The sequence below is a fragment of the Aquila chrysaetos genome, chromosome 1 (assembly GCF_900496995.4).
Source record: "Aquila chrysaetos chrysaetos chromosome 1, bAquChr1.4, whole genome shotgun sequence".
Taxonomy (NCBI): Eukaryota; Metazoa; Chordata; class Aves; order Accipitriformes; family Accipitridae; genus Aquila; species Aquila chrysaetos.
The window spans coordinates 15,172,007-15,184,960 of NC_044004.1; the positions used below are offsets into that span (position 1 = coordinate 15,172,007).

General features: G+C 36.5%; 1 long non-coding RNA gene across 1 annotated transcript; it reads left to right on the plus strand.

Annotated features, from left to right (window-relative positions):
- Positions 1-1,227: 1,227 nt before the first annotated feature.
- LOC121233264 lies at positions 1,228-12,456 on the plus strand. The gene is made up of 3 exons (XR_005932257.1): positions 1,228-1,239; positions 2,807-2,808; positions 12,421-12,456. It is a non-coding gene; the product is annotated as an uncharacterized LOC121233264 (long non-coding RNA).
- Positions 12,457-12,954: the final 498 nt, after the last annotated feature.

Consider the following 12,954-nt stretch of genomic DNA (forward strand, 5'->3'; position numbering starts at 1 on the left):
AGAAAGGTTGAGCTTTCTCTGAGGGAGAGAAATTGCCTTTCAAAATCTGTTCAATTTGATAGAATTTTTTCAGTTGGACTCCTGTAATAAAACTGAAAAACCATGTGAACTACTGCTTTTGGTGGGTTATTACACAACTGATGACATGTAATTGGTCAGGAAGCTTTTGTAGGGGAGCTAATTATTGTTGGCCAAAAATGTATAATAATTTTATCTGTAGACTCTTGTTTCTTCAAATGAGCTACTAAGGAACATAATAGAGGCAGTGAAAAACAACATTCCATTGACTTCTTCAGAATATTTTGGTACACCCAAATCCAACTGTCATCTTGTCTGCTGCTAAAATCACCTAATATGCTGTTCATATGCACAATCTTATGTGTATGTATTAGTTTTACTAGAATTTTAAAGAGAACCCTGACTTGAATGTATTCATTGACTGTTTTTTTAATAGATAAATTTCTCTGTACTAATAGTCAAAATCTTACATTTGTTTTTGATAAGAAATTATGTACATACTAACAATTCAATTTGTGATTCTTGAACTGTACAAATTGCCAGATACTTACAAACTATTCCAGTTTATCTACAGATAGAGAACTATGCAGGAAGCATTTTCCCCCCAAATTAACTATAGACCAAGAGTTAATTGTTGATGATATTCATAAGCAACTTCATTGTGTACTAAATCAGCAAAATTTAAGCGGCCAACAAATCCACAGAATTCCTTAGTTATACATGTAAAACTGTACAGTAGACTCAGTTTTACCAAACCAGATTCCTAGGTGCCTTCATTTCTTCTTTGCAAGCGCAGAACTGCTACGCTCGCAGCAGAGTTGTGTGCTTGTTACTTGTCTCTGTCCTATGCCTGTCTGAAATTTACAGCTCAGCCATCCCTGAGCCTGAATTCTTTGAAAGGCCTAAAATTGACAGCTCTGCTTGGAATACCCATAATACTGACAGTGCAGATTCTATAAAAAAAAAAGAATTTCTGCTGAGATTGATGCTTCCCAGCCTTAATAGGATAAAAACAAGGACCTTGGATTTACTGGCTCCCTTGAGGAAGTTCAGACCCTTGTGTTCTGCAAGGCTGCCTGTCAACCAGCCAATTGGGCAAGGACCACCCCATCTCTGGTTTTGCAGTCAGGTTGTTACTTAACAAAGAGTTTAATATTCATAGTCCCTCTTTGTAAGACTATTCCTACAGTTAGCCAATGGCTGTTAATACAGAAAACAAAAGTAAGGCTGGGAATAGAAGTCTGACTATCCCAGTGTTGGAGTCTTAATCAGTGCATCTTCATGTCGTGTTCATTAGCTTTCCTTTTTTAGGCCCATTTGAAATAGGTGAGGAAATTGGCTACTTGGCAAAGCATATGTTTAAGATAAGGACTCAAATATTTTACTTCTATCCAGCCACCTGAGACATCTTTTCTATATCTATACTTCTTCTTGCTGTTTTGAAGCAAGAAATTCTTTTGTTTTACAAGACTTCCTAATCTCTGTACCTAAAAGCATGTACTGAATTCTGTGAACTCTGGAGAAAAGGAACAGGCTTTGAACACAATGCCTGCAAATTGTTACAGAGCCATCTCCACTGGAGGCAGTAGGAATAACCATGCAAATAATGAAACTGCAGATTCAGTCTTGAAGCTGGTTAAATAAACATGCACAGATGTCCTGCTTAGTAGAAGGAAGCTGAATGATAAATACCTCTCTCTGCCTGAAAGAGTACAAGAATATAAAGGGATTCATGATTTAAAAGAAGAGAGAACAGCAAGGAAAGTGTGAGAGAAGCAAAGAAAACACACAATTTTGTTTTAAGCCAAGAGCCCACGGTTGCATGTAGTTTAAACACAATTTGTTCAATTGGCTCTGATTAATGATTTTCATAATTATTTTAGGCTCACTCACAACAGCTGTTAATACTTTTTTCTTCATAAGAATGTGCACTCTCCACCTGTTTGAATAAGATTAAACTTTACTAGCCTTCTAATAAACTGTGTTAACCTTATCAATCATTTGAAATACATAGCCACATTAATAATTATAGCATCAAATATGATTATATCCTCACATTAAAGCATTAACAGGGTCAAAGATCTATAGAATTTTGTAAGAGGCTTTAGTGCTTCTTCAAGGCTTGGTTTCATGGCACCAGGAAGCTCCATTTTTTTAATCCACAGATGGCCAAGGACAAGTTTCTTTCCCCAACAAATGTAGCTGAAGTGTTTTTCTGGAAAGTTCCTAATTTGTTCCTACAAGAAATAGCCACAAAATGATTTGGATTTTTCAGTTTCCTAAAGGTAAATAACAACAGCAAAGTAGTCATATAGCACAGCAACCTGCAATAAGTAGTTTTGATAAGCTGATGGCTTAGGTTTTATGGAACAAAGATACCTGCATGCTCTTAATCTGTAAGAGCCCATGGCATATGGCCACAGAAATACTGTTGTCAGATTCATCTGAGAAAGATGAATTCCAGAATATACTGAATATTCTCAGCATTTTACAATGATTTAGAATATTTGAACATTTAAATAATTTGGAATCCAGACTCAAAATCAGCCAAATATAAATTTTAAATTATTTCTAATATACTGTTTAAGGCTCCAGCCTTTCCTACAAATGCTGAAGAATCTGAATAGTTCAATTAAAATGAAGAGATTTCTCTATTTTACTAAGACTGAGCACTTGATTAAGTTCTTTCTAGTTCTTTTTTGTAAAGTGGTCTAGAGCAGAGGTTATAATATACAATTTATGGTTCACATTGCATGCAAACAGAGTTTGGATCTGATCTTTTTTTTAGAAGTTGTAGTACTGGATAGACAGTGGATGTATTTCAGCATGGAACTAGCTTTGCTGAGGAAGTGTTACTGTAGTCAACAATCCTTTACATTTTTTCCCCACTTTCTGAATATTTTTTACCTCTTCAAATGTGTTCATAATATATCTTTATTTCCATAAATATTTTGGCTAGTAAGAACAGCTTAAACAGCAGATTTCATTTACTCAGTCATTTCCTTGACAAGTTTAATCATTAGTGTAGTACAGTAAATAAATTCTTGTACTGTGCTTAATTCTGTTATTCTCTTAAGTTATACTTATGAAATAGGTATTTAGTTCTTGCACTGTAACACCAAATTTCAATATGCGACATGCTCTGGTTATGAATGCTTCTTTAAAGTCTATCATGAAAAAAGGTCTGAAGAGAAAGAGCTGCTCTTATGTGATGCATTTACTTCTTTTATGTCACTATCTGGCTTTAACTGGATGTACATCTACTTTCATTTGTCGTCTTTTGTTTTTTCATGTGTGAGTGATAACAGTGAGATGATGAAAACAATCCTGTTTTGCTTGTAAGGGTTTTAGTTTGTTGAACCCATGTATTACCCTACTAACTCAAGGGCACCCCTTGTCTTTCAAAAGCTAGGGCTTTTTCTCATGGCTCCCATTGTCTTCAGTGAAAGCCTGAGGCTGCAATTTGAACTCTGGCCTTCACACTGCACAAGAACTCCAAATCAACCAACTGGGTGCAAACATCACCTGCGAAAACATGTTTACCTGGAGGTAGAAATGACCCACTGAGGCTAAGAAAAGGGATAATGCCAATGTCTGGTGAGGTGATTTGTAATGAGCCAGCCTCAACTAGGCAACAGTTTTTATTGTACATACACCAGTGTGGCATTTATTTGGCTTTCACTTTGATGAATCATATCTCTAGAGAATATCTCAGTTAATCAGTGATGCTTGCATAAGATAAAGAAATATTATTGCTCTTCAGAGTAAAAGAAAAGGTAATGTGGCAAACATTTTGGGAAGTCACTATAGAATCTCTGAAGCAGCAGTAGAAATTGCGTATCACACCAAGTGTTTTTCGCATGTGGCCTGATGCATTCCCAGCCTTTAATTGCATTTTGAAATGTCAAACTCCAACACAGCTAATGATCTGGAAATATTTAAAACTGATAACTAACCCAGACTTTATAGCAATGTAACTGCATTGAGCTTAATAGTCTAATTTTTAGCTTATGAAGACCAAATTCTGAGTTAATCAATGGTAAAGGAAATACCAAAATGATAAGTGCACTGATTTGGGGTACTAACACTGAGTCAATAAAAGGAAGAAAATAGTATTGTACCTCACCTTCCTCCTCAATATTTCTTGAGCATTCGGCCTATGGAAAATGCTTCGTAAATTTGCACACTTATACCTTTGGTTTTGTATCACAAGAGTTTCCCAGTTAGCAGTATTTAAGTATATGTTCATGTTTAAAAAACTCAAATATATTCACTGGTAAACAGCTCATAAAAACTGTATTTAATTGATTGTCTAGAGCAAAAATGAGGGCAATTATAGTTAACTTCTTTTAAAGACTGTCTTGAGATCAGCAGTTGAAAATACTAAATAAAAATGCACGGTAACCCCCCCTCAATATTAATATTTTGTTATTACGGCTCTTTTTTTGAAGATGACATAAGTAAATTAAATATCTAGAGTGGGAATATGTTCGCAGTAAATTAGTGACAGCTTTATTCTACCACTCGGACTCCAATTCCAGATGAGTGCCACTGTGAGAGGAGTAGATTAGTTAATGTGGTAGATGTTAAAAAACCCAGCAGACTGAATCTGTGCAAGGGTGACATGACTGAATGTCATGAAGACAAGAATGTCAATAAGAGCTTACTAATATATACAGGTGATTAAATACATTGGAAAGGACCTGCTATTAGTGTTACGTTGTCTCCTGTTATCACAGAAAATAGGTTTTTTTTCCTATGATTTATGACCTGTAATTTAACTCATTCTTGTTTACCTGAGTTCCCTGAGTCTTTGGATGGAGAAAGGAATTACGAGGAAAGATATTATTCCCTATTTTCTGAATATGGCAGAATTGATCCAATGTTAATGGTTTGCACAAGGAAAGGAAGTGGTGAAAGTTTCTGGCAGGAGAAACAGATGTATGTGACAAAAAATTTTTGAGACAGAATTGTTGTGCTCTGTTAAAACGAAGTGAGTTTTGATGTTTCTAAGGGAGAAAAGGATAAAGCTTCTGTAAGAAAGGCTGAGTTGAAATAGGTTACAATAATCTTTCAGACTTCATAATCTACTTTTTCCTTTACATTTTAAAAAATGCCTTTGAGGGATTAAAAGCTGTTGAATGCAGCGTAAATCTGTGGACACAGATAATGTGAATGGCAACTGCAAAGTCTGCTACTCTGCTAATTAGAGAACACCTGGAACTGATCTTTGTAAATTGTGATGTGAAATAGTGTTTTAGCACAAATTCCAGTTTGAAATGCAGATTTGTTTCTGTGGTATACTTGCATATCCTGAAAAACTTGTATATTGTGGGTTTTTTTATCACTCCAAATACTAAAGACAAAACAGAATAAAGAAAATACTTTTAAGTTTCTGCTGTAGTTAGACAGACTGCCATCTTTTTGTTGTAAACAGAATTCAAAATGAAGTTTAGATATCTTAAGTCATTTGTATTTTCACTATTACTTTGTCCAATTCATAAATTAGATCTTAACTCTGGAAAGACTTCTATATAGTTTTATTCACTGAAGTCAACAAAACTGACAAATATAAAAGTAAGCAAGTGTGAGTCTTGGCAAAAATGGGACATTACTCCGTAGTAGATTAATTCTCATATGATGTGGTTTGCTGCAGAGTTCAGTTGGGGTTTTTAATTGTTCTTTGCAAGATTTTCCAATTTTAAAAAACAATTTATGTTCACCTACTGTGTCCCTTTTTGAAAGCTAGTAATCAGATAGAATTTAGCTTCTTTTTTATAACATTAAGAATCAAACTCCTCAGGGGAAAAAAAAATGGATTAGGTAAGTATTTGCACTGTTGTTTTTGAAGGGCAATAATGTCCTTCCAGTAGCTCAAGGAGGTGGCTTACACACAGCGTTTGCAGTATTTTCTTGCTTTATGCACACTCTAAACAATCTGTCTGTTACACTAGAAAGGCAGTTGGATATCTCCAGAAGATCTGTAATCAGGACTGATTTTTCTACCAAACATTTTCCAACAGCAATTGCACTGTTGAAAACGTTTTTCTCAGACATCTTTTTTTCAAGTGTTCTGTATTTCGAAACAGTTGGAAAAAAATCTGATTTTTTTCTCACTCCATTAGTCTTGTTCTTTTATGCTAGAAAGAAAGTGGGAAAATACTTCTGCTTCCTTCAGAAATGTGTTAAAATCTAACTAAAAATACATTTTAATAAATATGTGCAGGCAATACAGTATGTTTCAAGGTGAAAGTAGAAGGGAATGGTTTGAGAATTCTGAACATTTTCCAAAAAAACCCCTAAGATAAAGACTATCTCAATATGTACAGAAGTTAAGTATTTAAAAGAAATGAGTATCTGAAAAACAAACCTAATTTTTTTGGTTTTTTTTAAATAAATAGTGAGCTGATTAAAACAGGATGTGCATTTAAAACAGAGATACAACAGGAAATGGTTTGGACCCTGAAATTCAGTAACGGGATTCTCTTTCATGAGGCCACAAAAAGATCATTTTCAGTTGTAGAATATAAAGAGATTTCAAAAGGCAGGGAACTCATGAGCTGAAGGTCAGTGATACACAGCTTCTCCTGTATCTCTCAAACAAATGTGAGATGTCATTCCAGCTCCAATCATAAATAGGAATTCCCTGATTTTAGCCTTCCTGTATCTGCTTTAAGACCAAAAAAGTAAGCAACATATACCAAAGGCAATGTTATTGCATGTATATTGCAATTTGCAATATTCTTTTAAAATAAGCATAACAGAAAAACATCTCTGATTTGCATATTTCTATTTATTAATAGAGCTACAAATAATTTGCATGCAGTATTTCACTCTTACTTTTGAGATTTCTTTAGTATTTGAAAAAAGGGATCTCAGTGTAGTGCCATATTTTTCCTATAATAATGAAAGTTAACTGACAGGCTCTGAGGGCTGCTCTTTGCCTGCTTCTCCTTTCTCGTTTTCCTCTGTCAGCACTAGGACAGTCCAGCTTTGGGACTGTAAGATTTCATTAAATAAATTTATTTTTAGCATGTAGGAGAAGGTCCTATCTTTCAACTTTTCATTTGTCACATTTAACTTTTATTTCTTAACTGTGCCTGTGCCAATGGCAGTATTTCTGCCCATGTCTTCATTTTTTTTGCCAAAATTGGGCTGTCTGGGGTTAGACAGAAAAGTAGTAACTCTTGAGGGAGAAAGACATGGAACTGAACATTTGTGACCCTGGAATCGGAGAGCCTTCTAATTTCCTTTTGAAGATAAGTCTCTGAGGAAAACTTTGGTAGTGAAATACTTTACTAAATGGCTTAGAAAGACAAAAGTTGTGCAAGACTTATGCTTCTTATTAATGTCACGATAAATCTGATGAGAACTTGATACTTGAGCTCAGTTGTGTGGAAGGATGTCTTGTATTGAGACATGTTTTTATTCTGTTGCACTTGATTTTTATTTGTTCTCTGTTAGAATGCAAGCCAAAATATCCTCTTACCTGCTGTAATATGCAGCACAGGATGTATATCACAAATCTGAAGTGGTCCTAAGGGAGTAAGGGTTTTCCAATAACCTAATATATTTGGAGTGATGGAGGGGAGAAGAAAGCTGGTGGCATGGGGAGAGATTTCAGGAAAGGTCTGGAGAGGTGCCTTTCTTCCATAAATGTATTTTTCGTAGGTATTGCTAAGCTCTGAACTTCTCCAATAGCAATATTAATGGGGTGCTTTGCAGTTCACCATGTAAGTTGAATGTATTTACTCTTGTATAATTCATAGAAAAGACCTTATGTTCCTTCTTGCAGCAACATAAACCTGAACTTTGACACTCTCTTGTATCTCCCTCTGGTATATTCACATTTGGAGCAGCTTTACAATTAGATTATCATCTTCCATTAAGATACAAGTTTTTATTCCATCATTATCTCAAATTAATTAACTTGAGACTTTTAATCATCATATTCATCAAACTGTAGGATCATTATGTTTTTCTTGATCCTTAAAATTGCCTTTGTCTTAATTGTCAGGCTGGAATTTCAAAGCAGGGCTATATGGTTCTTGGTAAAACGTTGATTGGAGCACCCAATAAAAGGGCAGAATTAATGGCGGGTGCTGAATTTGGTTAAGTAGAAAATTGGAAGAGGTTAAAATGGCTGAAAAAATGCTCCAATTTTAGGCGTAGTGATGAGAGAAAATAGGATCATATGAATAGAAGTGCAGAACAAAAGAAAAACTGGCACATGAAGTTTGCAGACCATGGGATGTGTGTGGAGGAATATAATTGAATGAAGACATGATACAGGCAAATTAGGCCTGTGTCATGATATGCATTGTAAAAAAAATGTGGCTTTTTAAAGAGAAGAGCTGAAGAGGATTCTGAGAGCTAGAAGGACTGTCAGACTGGAGGGCATTTTCAGACTAGTTCCTTTCCATAGCATATTAATGATCTTTTAGAAGACTTTACTCTAGGACCTGATTTTCAACCTAACTTTTGTCCAAATTGTCTGACCCCTAAGTCAGAGACACCGCAGATGGAAAAGACCAATTTTCCCTTGTCTGCTGTTACAGTAGGATCACCAAAGAAATACAGAAATGTGACTAGAAAACTCACCACGTTTTTGACACCAATGGGAGAGAATGCAGGAGTTTTTTTCCTCAATTTATCTTGCTGCTAGTAGTATCTACTCTATTTCCCTGTATTGGTCTGTTTCCCTATGTTACTCATGCTACTTCTCCTTGGTGTTCAAAAATAATCTGCACTGGTGTTGAGCTGAACTAAAAATATTTCATAAGAGTTTTTAATATTGGTATCTGCATCTGCTGCTGCCTTTTGTTCTGCCTGCCTATTTTTGTCTATCTGATACTTGCCTCAATCCTTGTCTTTTTATACAGTGTAATACATGTATGTGATTCTTAATGTATGGGTACCAGGTACAATCGCTTGCTGATCTTGGTATTTGGTTACTTAAGATCTAATAAGATCTTTGCTAGTAAGAGAAGGGGAAGAGTCATTGCATGTTCATGACTCTCTTTGAGCACTATGTGCAGCACAGGTCATGGAGCATTCAGCAGCTGGTGAGAGATACGCTATATTTGTATCATGGTGATCTCAGAGCTATGCCTGGATGCAGCTTGTGCACCTTTGTCTAGCCATTGCTTCTGCTTAGTCTAGAAATCATACAAATCCATAGCGATGCATTTTAGATTCACATTAAATATCTATGATCTATTGATGTTTTTCCTTTCTCCCTGTCCTGTCCCATTCAATGTAATCTCTCATGGGCATATTAACTTCACTGCTGTGCATGTTCCCCTCACTAGACAAAAGCCTCTCTGCAGAAGAAAGGAAGATTGAATGCTAAGTACTTCTTTGAAGTGAATCAGCCTGTGTTCATCACATAACTTTACTGCTGAAACTTGAATAGCAACAGGTGAATTACTGAGAAGATTGGTGTACCCTGTGGGTTAAATACAGCTATCAGCGAATGGAAGTTTTATCAAGGAGCACTGTGAGTTAGGTCTCTTCTTTCTGAGCCTGAACCTGAAAGGTCAAAGAGAGAAGTTCTACAGAACTCAGGTATTGCACTCAAGAAGGAGACTGGTTAACAGTATCACATTACCAGGGAAGGAGATGTAATGCAGACATAGCTGGTACTTTAGAGGTTTGACGGGGGAGGCATTGCAACCTGCTAAGCATCTTGATGAAAATAGTATCAGTGTAATGAAAGGGGAAGTGCAATGCCAACCACCATAAAAATAATTAAGAACCCCAGAAAATTATTTTAAATTTTTGTTACTCTGTGTGTGGCTAATGTCAACCACACCTGTATTGTTCCTCCTTGTCTGTGACGTTTATACATTTACTGTTTGTCAGCAGTATCTGTGAGCAAGTACCAGAGGACAGAAGATAGTTAACGTGCATGCTTACTGAGTCAGTGAAGTTCTGCATCTTCCAGACAGTAGTTCTACTAAGTCAAATCAAGATAAAATCTATGGATCTACATAAATCATTTAAATTCTTCCCTTGAGAGCAAACTGTTATATCAAAAGAAGAGTTGATCAGAACTGCATTATGTAATGTTGGCTTTGTTCTAGCAAAACACAGGTTCTTTTACTATGGCAACTATTCTGTGTTTTGGTCTTTTGTGGTTTGGGTTTGGGGGGGGGGGGGAAGGTTGGTGTTTTGTTTTGTTTTGTTTTAACCCCTGAAAGACTGCAGTGAATAACTTTTGCACAATGTGTTGCACTCAGCCTACTGCTTTTCTGCAATAAAACAGCTTTTGAGGACAGGAACCGCTGTGCAGCATGAACTTTTAAACAAGGAATGACCTATTTTCTTGCTTCTATGCTCTCTGCTACTTCCTTTTTACTGCCTAGAGCCACAAAAAGAGACTTAGGGAGGGAGGTATTAGGAAACCTTTCCTGAGGTGGAGTAGCCACCTCATCGTTTTATTTGTTGCTTTTCCTGTTAAGGCACAGGGTGAACACTTTCCCTTGTAAAAGCCTTGCTTTTACACCAAGAATCTTCTTTCCATTTTTGGCCGCTTAGGTTAAACAGACATTAGATTATTAAAGGAATGAATATGCAAATTAAATGTGTTAGCTTCCTTATATGTCAACATTTGGTGGTGGTAGGGTCAACCAAATTTACCTTCTGAGCTATGTTATTTCTGGTTTGCTGTTTGGATAAGGTAGTGGGGAAAGGGAAATGAAACTAGCATGTCAGAAATGAGATTGTGGATGTGAAAGGAGCAGTTCATAAGAACAGCAAGCAACACAGGGTGAAAACTCAAAGGCATACAAATAAATTAATACATTTATGAGATTGAAAGGATAAAGCACACATCACAAAATATGACTTGGGGATATGAATACAGATACTGCAGAGAAATAAGTATAGGCATTTAGATAGAAAAAAAACCCCTAGATCAAAGGAAATGTGTTCTGGATCAGATTCTCACAGCCAGTCTGTGTCTTTGCACTGCTCTGGAGATGGAATCTCACACTCAATCAGCTTCCCTTTACAGCTGGATTGCTTTAGCTCTGCAGCATGGAGAAGCCAGGATTTGTGTAGCTCTGGCTCCTTGGCTATAGAGGGCCAATAATAAGTAAAATGTTGGCACAGGAAAGAAGTATTGTGGGGTTATTTTGAGGCTAAAGAACTCACAGTTTCAATATTGTTATGCAACCTAAAACAGTTTAGTTGGTCTAAATATTAGCTTATATTTGGAGAAATAAAAAAAAATAAGAAGGAAACACAATGGAACAATCACTTAATAAGCAACAGAAGTATAGGAAACCTGTGTTGACCTTTTGCTACCATAATTTTATGCTACAGCAGGACACAAAGAAATAAAAATTAACAGTTATACACTGTAAATATCCACAAAACCAGAACACTTCTTATACAAAAGAAAATATTTTTCTGTAGTTACCTTTTTAGTTTACTTTTATTGCGCTTTGAAGTCCAAGTGAAAAAAACCCGAACTCACCCACTCACACCCTGGTATCCTCCCTTTATCAACATAGATGCCATATTTTTACACTGAATAAATAAATACTAGTCTTTTCAACCAGAATTTTGAAATTCCATGCACCTTTTACTTTACAAAATCCTAAATCAGTACATTTGAAAGAAATGTATTGTTGATATTTTGCTGGTTTTGTAACTGTGTTCTGGCAAAAAGCTATTTCAAGTGGAAATGTCCTTACCAGTTTTAAGTGATGTCTCAAAAGAACAAATGCATCCATCTCTACAGATTTGAATGAAAGTGATATATAGAGTCGGAAGTAAACTGAAGGTGATACTAATTAGTATAAATTGCAAGCAATTATATTAAGTAAATCAAATTAAACCAATTTACTCTGATGCAGGTGAGCAATGACTAAGATCTTAGGTTACAGACTGCAAATTTAGAGCAAAAGTTAACAGAGATAGTCACCATCTGAATTTTGCACAGCATGTATAACTTTCCAGTGAGTCACATGCTGCAAGTCATGATTTGGGTCCAGTTCTTAATGGCAGGTATCTATAGTCACATCACTGTAAGATGTTAAAGCATTTTAAAGCATTTATCATAGTTCAGAAAGATGCAAGTGTATGCTTCCCCAAAGTCCCAGGGTGTCTTCAGGAGTAAGAAATACGATTGCCACACTCTTTTGGAAATACACAGAAATATAGTATAGTATTGGGTGTAGGTGGCAAGGTTTTGGTAGTGGGAGGGCTGCAGGGGTGGCTTGTGTGGGAAGAGATCAGGGACTGCCCTGTGCTGGACACAGCTGGCTCCACAACAGACCCTCTGCAGGACGCAGCTGAGCCCATTGGTGGAGTTGGTGGTGTCCCTGGGAAAACACATTTAAGAAAAGGCAGAAAACAGGCAGAGAGAGAAAGAGGAATGGTGGTGAAGGTGAGGAGTGAGAGACAGCAAAGGGAACACCAGGGTGAGAGAAGGAAAACTCTAGATCAAGCTCCTCAAAGCAGAAGAATTGTCTGTTCCAACATGCAGGAAGTCAAGCAAGTGTGGCAGAAGGCAAGCGTGGATGAAGAAGGTACTTCTCACTGAGCTCTCCCCTGGCAAGGTCTGTTCACAGGTTTCTGTGCTGAGTGACAGTCTGAGGAAGTGAAGTACTATCCAGCTGTAAAATCGAGTTATGGCTACGTAAGCAAACATATGGGAGACTTAAATGCTGTCTTAACTTCCTTTAATGAGTAGTTATAGAGAAGATGGAGCCACTCTTCTGAGAAGTGCACAATGAGAGGTTAAGATGCAACAGACACAAGTTTCAACAAGAGACATTCCAATAGAATCTAAGGAAAAAATTCTTCAGGGTGAGGGTGATGAAAGATCAGACCAGCTTGCACAGAGAAGCTATGGAATCTCTGTCCTTGGAGATGCCTGAACCTTGACTGGATTTGACTCTGAACAACCTGATCTAACTTCAAAGC